Raw genomic sequence first — 15,978 nt, forward strand, 5'->3', positions numbered from 1 at the left:
TGCAACAATTAACCTTTTACCTCTTTACTCGGGGCTTCATTCATCCTTTCGCCAAATTCCCATCTTCTCACTCTTGGAGCTTCTCTTTCGAGACGCCACCCGTCCTCTATCCTCAAACATCTTTTGAGTCTCAACTACAGTCCAAAATAAAACCACCCATAGTCTAGTGCTCGGTTCGGACGATGACAAGGTCTTAGCTCCGCTCTCCGAATCATCCTACCTCGAGAAGGGATCCCAAACAAGAAAACGGAGCCAAAGATTTCTGGAGAAGATAATCAATTCGCATTCCGCAGCCGAGCGGACTTTCTACCTCAGGGATTTTATACGCGTTATCACCCTTTCTTGGTTAGGAGTTTCACTTACATGTGCAAAGTCTATTAGAGTCACCCCCGTGTCGTGTCGATACTGAGTTTGCATCGCCTTCACGGTTGTCTGTTTGTGAGTCTGTCAGTATGAGTCCGTGTGAGTCAATGACGAAATGGTCACGTGTCTTCAATATATCAAATCACGGATCTATAAGCAACAAGACTCAATATTAAGCTTCACAACTTTCGAAACTCCTATCTCCCCTCACGTGTGATATTACATGCTAGTTCTTTATATGCTAATTACTCACATGCTTATATGCTTACGTGCTTATATGCTTACAAGCCTACATGCTTATTTACGTGACTGCGGACTTGTGTTGTCACTAACCATGCAGATAATCTTGAGAAGAAAAACGTACTCCAACTAAGTACCGGGTTCTTCCTAACAAACGCCGACCCGTCAAGTCCAAGCTCTTTGACCGCGTCAATTACATTGCATACACTACCTTTCAACGAGCGGCAACGTATATCCCCGGCAAGTCCTGAGAAGTTTCTAACTCCGCAGCGAGTGCCGATTTTCAAATGAAAGTCACACGGGTTTTTCAAAGGTCCTCACAACATCATTAATTATCCTGACGCAGCGCTCTCCCTAAATGGTTTTCCAGAGAGCCTTGCTATGATGATTTATCCCCACGGAGTTCATTTAGTACCCAAAGCAAGTTGGAGTTTGATGCTCCCTAGCCAAACCTATCAATGTCAACCGGGCTGGAAGTCATTACCAGATAATATCTGAAAATAAGCCCGATGTTTCAGGCTATTTCCCGCAGTTGATCATTTGACCATTGATGGCTAGCGAGCCTCAAAACACACCTTCATCATGGCTGGCGAGCCTCAAAATGCACACCTTTCATGGTCGGCGAGCCTAAACGCACCTTCAGCACGGCTGGCGAGCCTTTGCGCGCAAATGATTCAAGGACATATCTCGAAGATGCCTCAGGTATGACTCCTTCCTATGGCTGGCGAGCCTTTATACGTAGTTTAATGGACTTTAAATGACCCAAATTGGAAGTTTACAGACTCTAACATGTTCCCGACGATAGGTCCTTGACTTGAATCCCCGAGTCGCCTCGACGTCGCCCTTCCCGACGGCAGGTCCTTGGCTCAAACACTTTTGAGTCGCCTCGATGTCACAATGGTCTACAAGTTGTAATCTTTGATTGACCTGAAGGACATACTTTGAATTTCGCCTCATCCAAGCCTTAGCCAAAGTGGGGGCTCTTTAGATACCCAGTATCCGCACCTTCCAAAAACCACCCGATGATGATCGGGCTACAACGTGTTTTTGATATGCGTGCGTGGATTGGCTATACATGAGATGGTTTAATGCATTACTCGAATATGAAAAATGATTTCAAAAATGGTTTTCTAACTTCATTTGCATTAAAAAAAACACTATTTAGAGTTAAAACCGTTTTCAGACCCAAAACCGACTCAGAAACCCGCAACTTGAGTCAATATGAGTCTACCCGAGTCAACCCGAGTCTCGAATGTCAAAAACATTGGCATAACTGGTTTTATCTTGCCATTTGCATTAAAATGACACTAATTAGAGTCAAAACCGACACCGGGCGAAAAACCAACTCCAAATTCAAATCCCGACTCAACACGAGTCAAGCCCTAGACAAACACAAAATGCCTACTCCAAATAACACCCAAAAATCATCTTATTAGATGCCCATATTGTTACACGACATCTTATTTGATTACTACAAATCAAACCAACGAAACAATGGATAGAGCAAAGGCCACGTCCAAATTGAAAGGGATAATACACCCCTTTGTATCACTAGGTGGCTCGCGCCTCAAGGGGCTATCTCCTTAGCCTCCAAGAAAACTCAACCGACCTACCACCCCACAATCTTCTATAAATACCCACCTTGACACACCACAATCTTCATGAGAGCGTCCACCCCCTCACATCTCTCTTAAACTTCTAGACTCGACTTCTTAAGTCAAAAAAATCGACACGTGTTTTCGACCTACCGATCGAAAACACAAGCCTTACACATTTTGATTGGTACCGTTGCCGTGCATTCGACTGACCCATTCGACCAACTCAACATTAATCAATATGTTTTTCAACAACATATTTTCAAAGCAAAATCCTTTTTTAAGGCACTCTTTTAAACTTCTTTGATCGTGAGTAGTCGCATACGAGAAAACCGTCTCTAAAGTCATCTACCTCGCAAACATCAATACACGTAAGTTTGAGCGTTTAAAAAACTCACTTATTTCATGTCTTTACTGTTTTTTATGACTTTATAAACATGAACAATGCATAACACGATTCAAATATAGGTTAGATGAGCCAAAACCGATTTTTGGCCTGAGATAGAAGCTCTTTGCCATGCAAAGAGACTCGCGCCTCATATGGCTTCTCGGGTCAGACTCAAACCTGTTTGATTTTATCTTCCTTTAACACTTTTTTTTATTTTCTTTCTTTCCTTTTACGGTTTTTACTATTTCAAATCATTTTTATGACAATCTTTTTTACCATTACAAAAATCATCCTTGGTTCCTTATACCATGACGGTTTATTCTGTAACTCGATGATATTATTGGTTAATTACAAATTAATGGGTATTTTAACACCATTTTCTATTATTTACCATTTTCTCATTTATTCACACTTGCAAACATATTAGTCATAATTCATAGTCATCATTGGTTCCTTATACCATGTCGGTTTAATTCGAGTACGATGACAAAATTGTCTAATTACAAAATAAATGAACTTAACATAATTAGTTCAAATCAAACATTTTCCTTTCACTTTTATTTCATTTCATTTTCATCTTTGTCTTGGCCATATTGCATGTCACCCTTGGTTAAAATAAGTACCATGTTGATTTAATTTGAGTACGGTGATAAAATGGTTAAGCACACATATTTTACATTTTTATTTGTATACTATGATTTTCAAACTTGCAAATCCGACAACGAATATTACTAACATAATAGTAATTATTCTGAGTCATGGAAATCATACTTGAAAATCATTTAAACATAAATACGCTTTTAAACAACAAGGAGGCACCTTTTGGCTCGCCGCATGGCTCGCGCCCCAAGAGTCTGCCTATTTCAACTTTTCAAAATCTTGGCAGGCCTTGTTCCCTCGCCAATAGGCTCGCGTCCTAATGGGGCTACCTAGCACTGTTCTGTTTCGTCTTTGGCACATGTATAGGACGATGCCGATTACAGTTAACCCGATTCTAAATAGATCAGATTGATGAGTTACACTCTTTTAAACATTTTAAGATTTTGTTATTCATCCTTTTATTCTTTCATTTTAACAATAAATGCATCGTGTTAAGCATCATAACCCGAATTTTGGTAAATGGATGTTTAATTTCCGCTTCACATGCAAGTCAATCTAAATCCAACTTTGACATCAATTTCATGCTTTGTGGATAAACAAACCGACTTAACAAATCTTCACATTTTAGATGCGCTGTAACACCCCGTAATTTCGGACCGTTATTATATTACGAAAAGTAATTTATTAATCAAGTTGAATTTAATATTAATGTATTTGAAGTAATAATAATTCAATGAAATATAATTCTATTATATTTTGAAGTAAAGTATTTATTTTGATAGTTTCGAAATGTTTAAAAATAGTTTAAACCGTGTAAAAACCTTTTATTTCGAAAGAAGGGCATATCGGGAAAAATGGCAATTCTTTTGAAAATTGGGCAAACGATTTTGGAAATGGGTCATATGAGTACTCAATCTTCTTGTAATCTCGTGTTTAAGAATTTTGGCATCGTCGGAATTTGCATTTGACAAACGGTTCTAATTATCGGCGAAACGAGCCAAAACCGACTAATGAAATTCCGCGGGAAAAATCCCGTCTCCTTTCTCCTAGCCACGCCACACCCTTCCTTCACCTTCCCTTTGCATTTTTCTTTTCCAACTTCATCTCCCTTGAATGTTCTAAAGCTTTCTAAACATAAAACACCATTTTCTTACCTTTTTAAGCTAATTTTCATCATAATTCACTCGTTTCTACTCCAAATTTCATAAGGATTACATATTTGGAATCCTCTCTTCATTTCCAACATCCTAGTATGTATTAAATTCATTTGCCCTAAATTTATTTTGTCCACTATTTTTAGGGTTTTGATTATTAGTACTTATAAATGTGTTTTTATTGTTTATTTAGGTGAAGATATAGAAGACGAGTTTGGAGACTCGTATATAGTTGAAGATAGTGGCTAGTTTGCATATTAGGGTTTGGTGTTCAAAGTGCTAATTGCTCATTTTGTTGCTAAAGGTAACATATTTCGAGTTACTCGACGAATTAATGTCACATTCTTTGCTTTTTGTATGATTTTGTGATTGTTAATTGAGTGGTTTATTTCACATGATAATATGGGTTAAATTCATGTCTAATTCATGTCTTTTGTTAGTTTAAGTTCACATATTAGTATGGAAATGAATTGGGAATGATTAATTGATGCTTAAAAAGATGTTAAAATGAACAAAAATGGAGAAACGGAGGTAGTGGGGGTGGCGGCCAGCAGGCCCGGCCGGCCCTGGGTTGGCCCGGGTCGGCCCGTTGCTTGTTTCGCGGTTTTTCATGCGTTGTTCGTCGTTTCGGGTTTATTAATGTTATATTTAGTATAAGTAACATATGGGTAATCATTTGAAATGAATCATGTTAGTAGTAAATATAAGGTTGATGGTAAAATTATGTTTATATTGGTAGTTGCACATGTTAGGATAGGTTATGATATGAAATTGAATTGAATAGGCTTAAAATGAATTTTATAGCGATAATTGTAATGTTTGGATGATTATGCCGAAAACTGAGCCTTAGTCCCTTTGACTGAATCGATGTCAGTCAATTGTGTGATTGGTCAACCGCGATTGAACCCGTACCTGTCGCAGGACTGGGGTTGCGGGTAAAAATTCGGTTGGATGAAAATTATTGTGAAAAATGGATGATTGGCCTTATTCTTGTTTTAGGCCATTTAATATGTTTTTAGTTCACATGTGTTGTTGGTTGATTTGAATAGGTTCCTATATTGTAGAAACGGCCTTAGATTCCCCGAAACCTTTAATATTGTTAATATTGCTTGAAATGGAATTGGTATTGAATACTTCTTGCAGGTTGTTGTGTTGTCATAGATAGGTCTTTATAGTCTTTGACGAGTATATGTTCACTGCTTAATAGCTTTTGTGTTCCTGACTTGGTGGGTTTATATCCAAGTTGGGGCATGACCTCGTTACTTATTTTGAGGGTAAGTGGTCAGCTTAAGTACTAGCCAACCCTTTGGTGGACTCCTTAGGGTACTCACTTTGTTTTAAAAAAATTGTGGGTCTTGGGTGCGGTGGTGTGTATCCGCATGTCTAGGTCTCAAGCAGATTTAGGACTAGGGTTGTGTTGTGTCTTGGCCATGTTTTGATAGAACCTCTGAGCCAAGATACCGGTTCGATTACCTTCCCTACCTCGTGGTATAGACTCGAGTTACAGAGTGACTATTGACGGTGCTAAGAACTTATGCCTGTCTTTGATATATTGCCCTTTCTTGTATGGTGATTTTATGAATTGTAATAGGTGAGATGCAAGCCGGTTACAATTGATAAAGTTTGGATTACTGCTTGTTATATGCTTCACATGATAGTTTAATTTGGTCCGTTTAGTGTTCATATGTTAGAATATTCGATAATTAATTTATTTATGATGTTGTTTACATGTTACATTACATGTTACATTAAATATGACATTTCGTGGTTGGGAGGACTCGAAGTTACTCCCCACTGAATTGTGGCTTTCGTGTTTGTATAAAATGCGATTGACAGGTTGATGATGATTAGATGGGGTACGCGGACGAGCTAGTGAGCAAAAGAACCTTGGACTTAGTTTGGATATATTTTGTAGTAAACCTTTAAACATGTGGTTGCGTTATATTTTGGAGGGACATATGTCTCCCTCTTTTACTTTGGTTTGTATCACTTTATTCTCGCGACTTTAGCTATGTTATGTAAATTAGTTTGTTAGATTTGCAGGTTTTGGCACTCTTCATTTGGAAGTGCTTGTGAATGGTTTAGAAAAGTTTTTAAAATTACCGGTTTTTATCTAGTCTAACCAATTACAAACATATCCTGTCAGTTTTTCTATAGAATTTACGTGTTTATTTAACGCTAAATATGAGGGTGTCACAGTGGGTATCAGAGCTTGTTGCTCCCGACGCACGTTTGTGCACCCCACTTAAAATCACTTGACCTTTAAATAATAAACTTGAGAGATGGGTAGGATGGGTAGATTTAGGATTTTATGTGGTAGTCTCTTTGTGTTTGCTCTTTGTTAGGTACTAACCTGTTTGTTTGTTGTCATTTAATAATTGTTGCGTTCTTGGATCAATGACTGTGAGCTTATCTATACGAAGATCAAGATTTGGTGCCTATTGCTGAGGATTGAAGATTTGTTCAAATTTTGAAGAATGCTTCTACTTCCTCGAAGATGTTTCTCATTCTTTACGTACCTTGCCCCGTTCTTTACTTCTTAAAGCCTATTCCTTCTTCTAAATCCTCTTTTCTTATTCCTTGTAAGTCACTCTTGTATTCTCTAACTTGTCCTTTATTCCTTGCTTATCCTCCCTTAACGCCTTTTGATGGTACTCTTTCTTTTGAGGAATGTTGACCTTGGTTGGAAATTTGACCTTTGAGGAGATTGTTGGTGTTTGACCCTTTCCTGGTTTTGAGAGGATTTGATGTTGGAAAGACTTAGGTAGTGTGATGAGACATACTTGATGGTTCTTATACCTATAGATCCTTGATAAAGTGAGTACTTGGGATTGGTGGATTTTGTGTGTCAAGTGTGAGTTGCATTGGTTACTAAGGTTATGGAACATGACATTGTTGTTTATGTTTGGGATACTAGGGCTTAGTACTTGACTTAAAATGGATGGAACTGAATGGGGGATTTGAGGATATAGGATTGACTGAGTAGTCGAGTTTGTGATTGGCTTCCATAATCACTTTGGATATGAGGGTTTGATAATGTATAAGTTACCATGGGAGAAATGTTAAATGTGGGATTATTAGTTGGTTTTAGTGAGTGGTATTGATTACTACTTGAGGTATGATATGAGAGTGAGAGTAAGCTACATTATTGGGAAGTTTTAGCACTTGTTTTAATAACTAGAAAGAGTAATTGTATGGTTGACACCAATTGTTAGGTTAAAGAACATAGTTTCAATTAGGTTATTAAATCGATCTAATGTCGTCAATTAGGTTACAGAATTGTTAACCGATTTTAATGCTTGTGTCGAAGCACCCTAATATGTCTAATTAGGTTATTAAATCGATCTAATGTCGTCTAATAGAGTCATATGTTAACAATCAGAGGTCGAACTAACATGCAACGGGTCCTAGGGCAGGCCGAATTGAGCGAGACAAGAGAGGGGTCAAAAGCGAGGAACAAAATTAGAATTCGTTTTATTAATGCCCTACCTTGAACACGAGGATATGTAAATGAGAAGGGGATACGACCGATCGATCTGGCGGATTTCTTTCCCCACTCAAGTCAACGCGGGTGTTCATGGTGGTACTTTAACTCGTACTCAGACTAAACTAGTTTCATAGTTAATGATATCAAACGATGCAAAACGATAAACAATGTAAAAACAAACAATAAAAAAAAACATAAAAAGAACGAAATAAAAGGGAGAAGAGGAGGATTTGATGCACCCTCAACCTACATGTATCGTTGACACCGTCTTGGGTCATAACCGATCGTAGATTTTATCTCGAGAGGCCGTCGTCGACGAAGGAACAAAGCAACAACACGTTTTTTGTAAATCTGGACAGCAACTTTCAAACTGCAATTTCTCACTCGTTTCACTGTGAAAATTAGATTTAAAAGATGTTTTGAATACTAGAAAGAGAGTAGAACAAATATCTTAAAACAAACCACGCTCGTTCTGAGTTATTAGGCACGAAAAATGAGCATAAACAGAACTGGAGAGACAGGAAAAGCCGCGAAAACAGAGTGTATGACACTCTGTTTTTCGAGGGGATTCGTGTACTCTCAAGGTCAATTTGGCTCGTGAATCTTTGTCTAAGATGTAGATTTATGTTATATGGTTAATTAGGATCAAGAAACTCGAATTTTAATGGAGATTTGAAGAGGGAACGAATGGTATTTCGAGAGAGACACAAACTGTTTCTCAGTTTGAATGTCTCGGTTTTGTCGAGAGTTTTGAGAGGCAACTAGGGTTTGTTTGTGGAGATTAATGCTGGTGAGTGACGTTAGTATGTATGGAGAACTTAGAGTAATGAAAGTATGGCCGAGGGGAGGTATTTATAGAGAGTTAAAGTAAGGTAAAAGAGAGCAACAAGCAGTCGGGCTGCTTTGTTTCGCTGCTGCTGTCCAGCAGCTTTCGTGAGCTCGTGTAGGGTTTAGGAGGGGTGTTTCTTGCTGGTTAAGCTAAGGTAATATGGGTAGGATACTAGGGTATGGTTTAGGGTTAATGGGAACGGGTTTAAGTGGTGTTTTGAGCGGGTTTGGGGCTTGGTAAAGCTGAACACGGGAAGGGTATGGACTGGTTGTGTGGGCTGTTTGGGACGTGATTTGGGAGGGCTAAGCCAGGGTTTTGTGGTGGGATTTGGCTGGAATTTGAACACGGGTTGGAGGAGAGGGGATTGGGCTGAAAGTGCGTCGCAAATCGAGCCCAAATCAAGTAGAAAACGAGCTCAAAATCGCGTACAAAATCGTCGTAAAAAACGAGTTCTTTAAATACGATTTATAAAACGATTTAAATTGATTTTTCAAATAAAGTAACTAAAGAATAATTTTTCAAATCAAATATCTATTTTATTTTCAATAAAATAAGTTTAAGAAAATAAATTCAAATTAAAACAATAAAATGAATTCACTTTAATAAACAATAATTTAAATATCATTTAAATTAATAAAATACTTCGTCGACAACACTCATTCTACATCGTAAAACGAACCCAAATAATAACAATGCCAACTAGCAAATACATGTCGTCCTATCATCATTGGGTGTTTGTCGGGTTTTCTATAAATTCCAATATCGATGGATACGGGTATCTACAGTGGTAACCTTTTACCAATTGATCCGAAGATTGAAAGAAAGTTGAGAAACATTAGGAGAGATTTTAGAATTATTGAAAGAAAATCTTCTTCAACCACGGAGGGAACAAGTTCTTTGAGTGATAGAGGCCTAGTTGACATTGGGATTGAATTTGTAAATCCATCTGCAAGGGAACCACAAACCAACCCACAACTACCCCTCAATATCACCCACAAAATCAACCACCACGCCAAAATTTTCTTCACATTCCGTACCTACCGAAGATAATCTACCCAATGGCACTCCTACACCCACACACCTAACGGGAAACTTCATAAAAAAATCCGCTATCATTCAATTAGTTGAAAGAAGCCAATTTAGGGGGATGCCAAGTGAGGATCAACAACTTCACATGGGGACCTTTTGTGATTATTGTGAAGCTATGTCTCAAACGGGTGTGAATCAAGATCAAATTCTATGGGTATTCTTTCCATTTTCATTGATAGGAGCAGCAAAGCAATGGCTAAAGAGCTTAGAGAAAGCTACTCTTAGCATCGATTCTTGGAAGAAGCTAGCTTTAGCATTCTACAAGAAGTTCTACCCACCGACGAAGACCAACATGCTTAGAGCTGAAATCAAAGGATTTATGCAAAGAGATGAAGAATTACTATATGAAGCTTGGGAGCGTTTCAAGGCTATTTGTCGATCTTATCCTCACCATGGCCTTAGTGAGTGGTTTCTTGTCCAACAATTTGGGAATGGACTTTATGAAGATTCAATAAATGTTTTGAACATGGGCTTAAATGGCATGTTCACCGAAGTTGATGGAAACCAAACTTAGGCGAAAATTGAAGAGATGGCTTCTTATAGCTCTCAATATGGTAGACCTCGAAAAGCTAGTAGAGGAGGTCGACATGAGGTTGATTCCGTGACACAACTTAGTGCCAACTTGGTGCTCGACAAAGCTCTCACATGGATACTATGAACTTGGAAGTTCAAGCACGCCATAGAAGAAGTGAAAAAGGCTTCAACTCCACCAAAGAAACATATGATCCATCAAGTGAATGCCATGGCTATGACACCATCTATTCTGAGTGGAATATGTGAAAGTTGTGGAACTTTGTGACATAATCAATAAGAATATAATTGAACAAGTGAATGCTTCTCAAGCATACAAGAATGGTAACCCATATTCAAACTTTTACAATGAAAATTGTTAGTATTTAGACCCTTATTAGACTATTCTAATGATATTAAAATTACTAGCTAATTTCATAAGATGGTCTAAATCTACATTCATGCAAATATAAACAACATAAAAGATGGTATAAAATCATAAAAAAAGAATTTCCTTACATTACTATTGGAAATATTTGGGCACAACTCAAGGACTCCCTCCTTGATGTTGTTCTTGAGCTTATATTATCTAGATGATCCTCCAATACCCAAATCACCAACCTAGGTGATCTCCTTTGGATGCACCCAAGATTAAACCCAAAAATCCTAATAATTACTAACTAGATAATTAGTAGGATAACCTTGTAGATCACAATGACCTAGTAAATGCTCATCGCCCTCCTTTTACGGTGCGACCTAGAACAAAAACTTAAGCCCCCGGAAAACCGCACCAACTCAGACAAATAGTCAACGGGATTATATCATATTTTATCTCAAGGAAACTCAAGGAGAGGTGACTGGAAATGCGTGGCCACGCTCGGATGACATCTATAGTAGATTATTTGGTCAGACAGTCATTCTCCGGATCGAGGAAACCACTTTATGATATGATCACGTGCAAGAACGACCTGAAAGACATCTTGCATTGAGTGGGAGATATTATTGGACAAGAGAATTGGTAGCGCACACTTGTGTCGTACAAGTGGGAGATTGTTGGAGTAGTGTCCTTCACAATAAGTGCGTTTACATAATATAAATCCCTGATATTCCTTTTATGAGATTTAATATGTAATCACACTTATTGTGGCGGATACTCCAACAATCTCCCACTTGTCCGACACAAGTGTGCGCTACCAATTCTCTTGTCCAATAATATCTCCCACTCAATGCAAGATGTCTTTCAGGTTGTTCTTGCACGTAATCATATCATAAAGTGGTTTCCTCGATCCAGAGAATGACTGTCTGATCGAATAATCTACTATCAATCTCATCCGAGCGTGGCCACGCATTTCCTGTCGCCTCTCCTCGAGTGGCCTTGAGATAACATATGACATAAATGGACAATCCCGTTGACCTATTTTCTTCGTTCAATACAGATCACAATGACCCAGTAAATGCTCATCTACCTCCTTTTACGGCGCGACCTAGAACAAAAACCTAAGCCACCAGAAAACCGCACCAACTCAGACAAATAGTCACTAGTCCAAAGAATTGACTAAAAGGAATAAATAGAAATCCTCGCCACGACCTAGCAACTAAGGACTCTGTAAACGGGCATTGTCCGACAAATCGTCTCACAATCTGCCTATGTAATCGACCAGCTATCTCAATGGCAGTATGACAGTCAAACTTGTCATATATTGCCTTACAATCTAGTCACTCCGAGACGTCACCTCATTAATTAACTAGGGACAAAAATACAATGTTAATCCAGTTCACTTTAATAGGGTTCGACGTTGTCGCTACAACATATTAGGACAAAACAAAGTATTTTAATTCAGATATAAAAACTGAATACAACGATAAATGTAATTATCATATATGAAATAATAAATACAATATCTTAGTCATTACATATCGTATAATTTACAACAGTTCAGGCATTCGTCTTAATCCCATAAAAACTACATGACTATCATGTTTAGCTTGATACAATGACTTGGTTAAAGGATCAGCGATGTTGTCAGTTGTCCCAACCTTACAGACTGTAATTTTCTTCCTTTCAATTAAATCTCTAATTACATGAAATTTTCTAAGTACGTGTCTAGAATTGTTACTAGACTTGGGCTCTTTTGCTTGAAAAATTTCCCCACCGTTATCAAAATATAAAGTGATAGGATCCTCGGTGGTCGGAACTACTTTCAGTCCCTCTAAGAATTGCCTAATCCAAACAGCTTCCTTTGCAGCTTCAGGAGGCTACAATGTACTCAGCTTCCGTTGTAGAATCAGCAGTCACAGACTCGTTAAAACCTCTCCAGCAAATCGCTCCTCAGTTCATCAAAAAGACAAAACCAGCCTGGGATTTCAAATCATCCCTATCGGTTTGGAAACTGGCATCCGTATAACCTCTTATACGTAATTCAAATTCTCCTCCAAACACCAAGAATAAATCCTTAGTCCTTCTCAAGTACTTAAGAATATTCTTGACGGCTATCTAGCTTAGTGACTCTCACCTGGATTTTTCTGAAAACGACTCGTCATACTCAAAGCATACGAGATGTCAGGACAAGAACACATCATAGCATACATGATCGATCCAACAACGGAAGCATAGGGAATCGAATTCATGTATTCAATATCCTTAGGCTCAGTAGGACACTATGACTTACTCAAAGTAATCCCACTGCCTATAGGTGGAAAACCTCTCTTGGAGTTTTTAATATTGAATCGGTCAAGGATCTTATCAATATAGGCTTCTTGACTCAAAGCTAATATCCTTTTAGATCTATCCCTATAGATTCAGTTACCCAAGATGTGTTGAGCTTCTCCCAAATCTTTCATTTGGATGTGATTTCCTAACCACTTTTTGACAGAAGCAAGCATATCTACATCATTCCCAATGAGTAATATGTCGTCCACATATAAAAGTAGGAAAACAAATTTACTACCACTAAACTTCAGGTATAAACATGGTTCCTCAACACTTCGAGAAAAACCATTCTATTTAATAACATGATCAAAACGATAATTCCAACTCCTTGACGCTTGCTTAAGACCATGAATGGATCTCTTAAGTTTGAATACTTTGTTAGGATTTTTAGGATCTAAGAAACCTTCAGGTTGTGTCATAAACACTTCCTCTTCCAGAAACCCGTTCAGGAAGGCGGTTTTGACATCCATTTGCCATATCTCATAATCATGAAATGCAGCAATCGCTAACATTATCCGAATAGATCTAAGCATAGCAACTGGTGCAAAAGTTTCATCATAGTGTAAACCATGAACGTGGGTGAAACCTTTTGCCACCAATCTAGCTTTGTAGAAATCCTTATATCCATCCATGCCGATTTTGATCTTAAATATCCACATACACTGAAGAGGTCGAACATCTTTAGGTAAGTCAACCAGGTCCCATACCTGATTATCGTACATGGAATCCATTTCGAATTGCATGGCCTCGAGCCATAGCTTAGAGTCAGAACTAGTAATAGCTGCTTTGTAGCTCTTAGGTTCATCGCTTTCCAAAATTAAAACCTCATAGTCACCATCTTCTTCGATAACACCAAGATATCTATCAGGCTGGTGACTAACCCTTACTGACCTCCTAGGTCCAAAAGGAACAATAACCGAATCAGACGTAGAAGGAACATCTTCCTGTATCGTCACATCAGTTTGTGGCTCTTGAACTTCGTCAAGTTCAAATTTTCTCCCACTCTGTCTTCTAGAAATAAACTCTTTTTCTAGAAAGACATCTTCACGAGCCACAAACACTTTGTTCTCCTTACTATTATAGAAGTAATATCCACAATTTTCCTTGGGGTAGCCTACAAAAATACATTTATCAGAACGAGGTGCGAGATTATCGTCAGAGTTGCTCTTGACATAAGCATCACAACCCCATACTTTCATGTATTGCAAATTCGGGACCTTCCCTTTCCACATCTCATATGAATTTTTGTCAGTTGCTTTAGTGGCACTTTGATTAAGTGAGCGTATAGCAGATAAAATGGCGAATCCCCAAAATGACTTAGGTAACTCATTTTGACTCATCATTGATTAGACCATATCTAATAAAGTTCGATTCCTCCTTTCAGCCACACCATTCAGTTGTGGTGTGCCAGGAGGAGTTAATTGAGATACAATACCACAGTCTTTAAGGTGATCTCTATAGTCATTGCTTAAATATCCCCCCCCCACATGATCTGATCGTAATGTTTTAGTCTTCTTATTTAATTGGTTTTTCTACTTTATTCTGAAGCTCTTTAAACTTGTCAAAAGCTTCAGTTTTATACCTCATTAAGTAGACATACCCATATCTACTCATGTCATCGGACCACATACATCGGTGTGTATCAAACCCAACAACTCACTAGCTCGAGATCCTTTTTCTAGAAAAGGTGCACGAGTCATCTTGCCAAGAAGACAAGATTCCCATACGCCAAATGATTCAAAATCAAAATGTTTAATTATACCAGTCGACACTCGTCTTTTAATGCGTTTCTCGTTGATATGCCCTAATCGACAATGCCATAAGTAAGATAGATCGGGATCACCTGTTTTGAGTCTTTTATTATCTAAATGATAAACATCATTGCAATTATCTAGAATATAAATACAATTGATTGAAATAGCTTGGCTATATACAATCCCATTAAGGGAAAAAGTACAACACTTCTCTTTGATTACAAAATCAAAACCTTCTGTGTCTAACAGAGATACTGATATTATATTTCTAGACAACGTTGGCACAAAATAATTATTTAGAAACAACTGCAAACCCGAAGCTAAATTAAGTACATAGGTTCCTAATGAAATGGCGGCTACTTTAGATCTGTTACCCATTCGGAGATCCATATCACCCTTATTTAGCTTCCTTACGCTTTTTAGGCCCTGCAAGTGATTACAAAAGTGATAACCATAACCATTATCTAATACCAAATTTGTATTCAAAGCGTAATTTATGTCTATCGTAAAAGATTCGGTTGAGAAATTACATGTTGGTTTCACAACGCCAACTTTAATGTCATCCAAGTATTTGGAGCAATCACGCCTCTAATGTCCCTTGTTATTACAATAACTACAAGTGTCTTTAAGAGGATTACCCTTCTTAGGTTTAGGCTTGGTAGAGTTATTTGCAATAGCCTTACCTTTGCCCTGTACCTGTACGGGCTTCTTACCTACATTCCTCTTAAACTTCTTCTTCCCCTTCACATTAATCGCAAGTACATCCCTCCTCGTACTCCCACTCAATCCCATGTCCTTCTCTTCTTGCACAAGCAGAGAATGGAGCTCATGTAGACTACTTTTCATGTTTGTCATATTATAATTTACCCTAAATTGGGTAAATCCTTTGACATGTGAAATAAAGTGGAGTACTCGGTCTACCACAAGCTCATCAGGGATCTTGCATCCCAACCCATCTAGAGTTTCCACGTACTCAATCATTTTAAGTACGTGTGAACTCACGGGTTGTCCATCTTTGGGGTTAGCCTCAAAGAAATGGACTGCGGTGTCAAATTGGATTATCCTCGGGGCTTGAGAAAACATGGTAGAAAGCCTCGAGAACACCTCGTGAGCATTGCGGAATTTGACATATTGCCTTTTTAAGGGAGGATCCATTGCAAAAATCAAAACATTTTTTATGGCAGCAGACTCTCTTTGATATTCATTAAAAGGCCCCCTTACATTGACAGTGTCCCTAGTACTAGGCGAAGGGGGAGAGG

The 15,978-nt window shown here is 38.2% G+C and overlaps 1 non-coding gene across 1 annotated transcript; it reads right to left on the bottom strand.

Annotated features, from left to right (window-relative positions):
* Positions 1-10,037: 10,037 nt before the first annotated feature.
* On the bottom strand, positions 10,038-10,144 carry LOC141634782 (small nucleolar RNA R71). Its single transcript, XR_012539504.1, has one exon. It is a non-coding gene; the product is annotated as a small nucleolar RNA R71 (small nucleolar RNA).
* Positions 10,145-15,978: the final 5,834 nt, after the last annotated feature.

Source organism: Silene latifolia, chromosome Y, assembly GCF_048544455.1.
Source record: "Silene latifolia isolate original U9 population chromosome Y, ASM4854445v1, whole genome shotgun sequence".
In the NCBI taxonomy this organism is placed as follows: Eukaryota; Viridiplantae; Streptophyta; class Magnoliopsida; order Caryophyllales; family Caryophyllaceae; genus Silene; species Silene latifolia.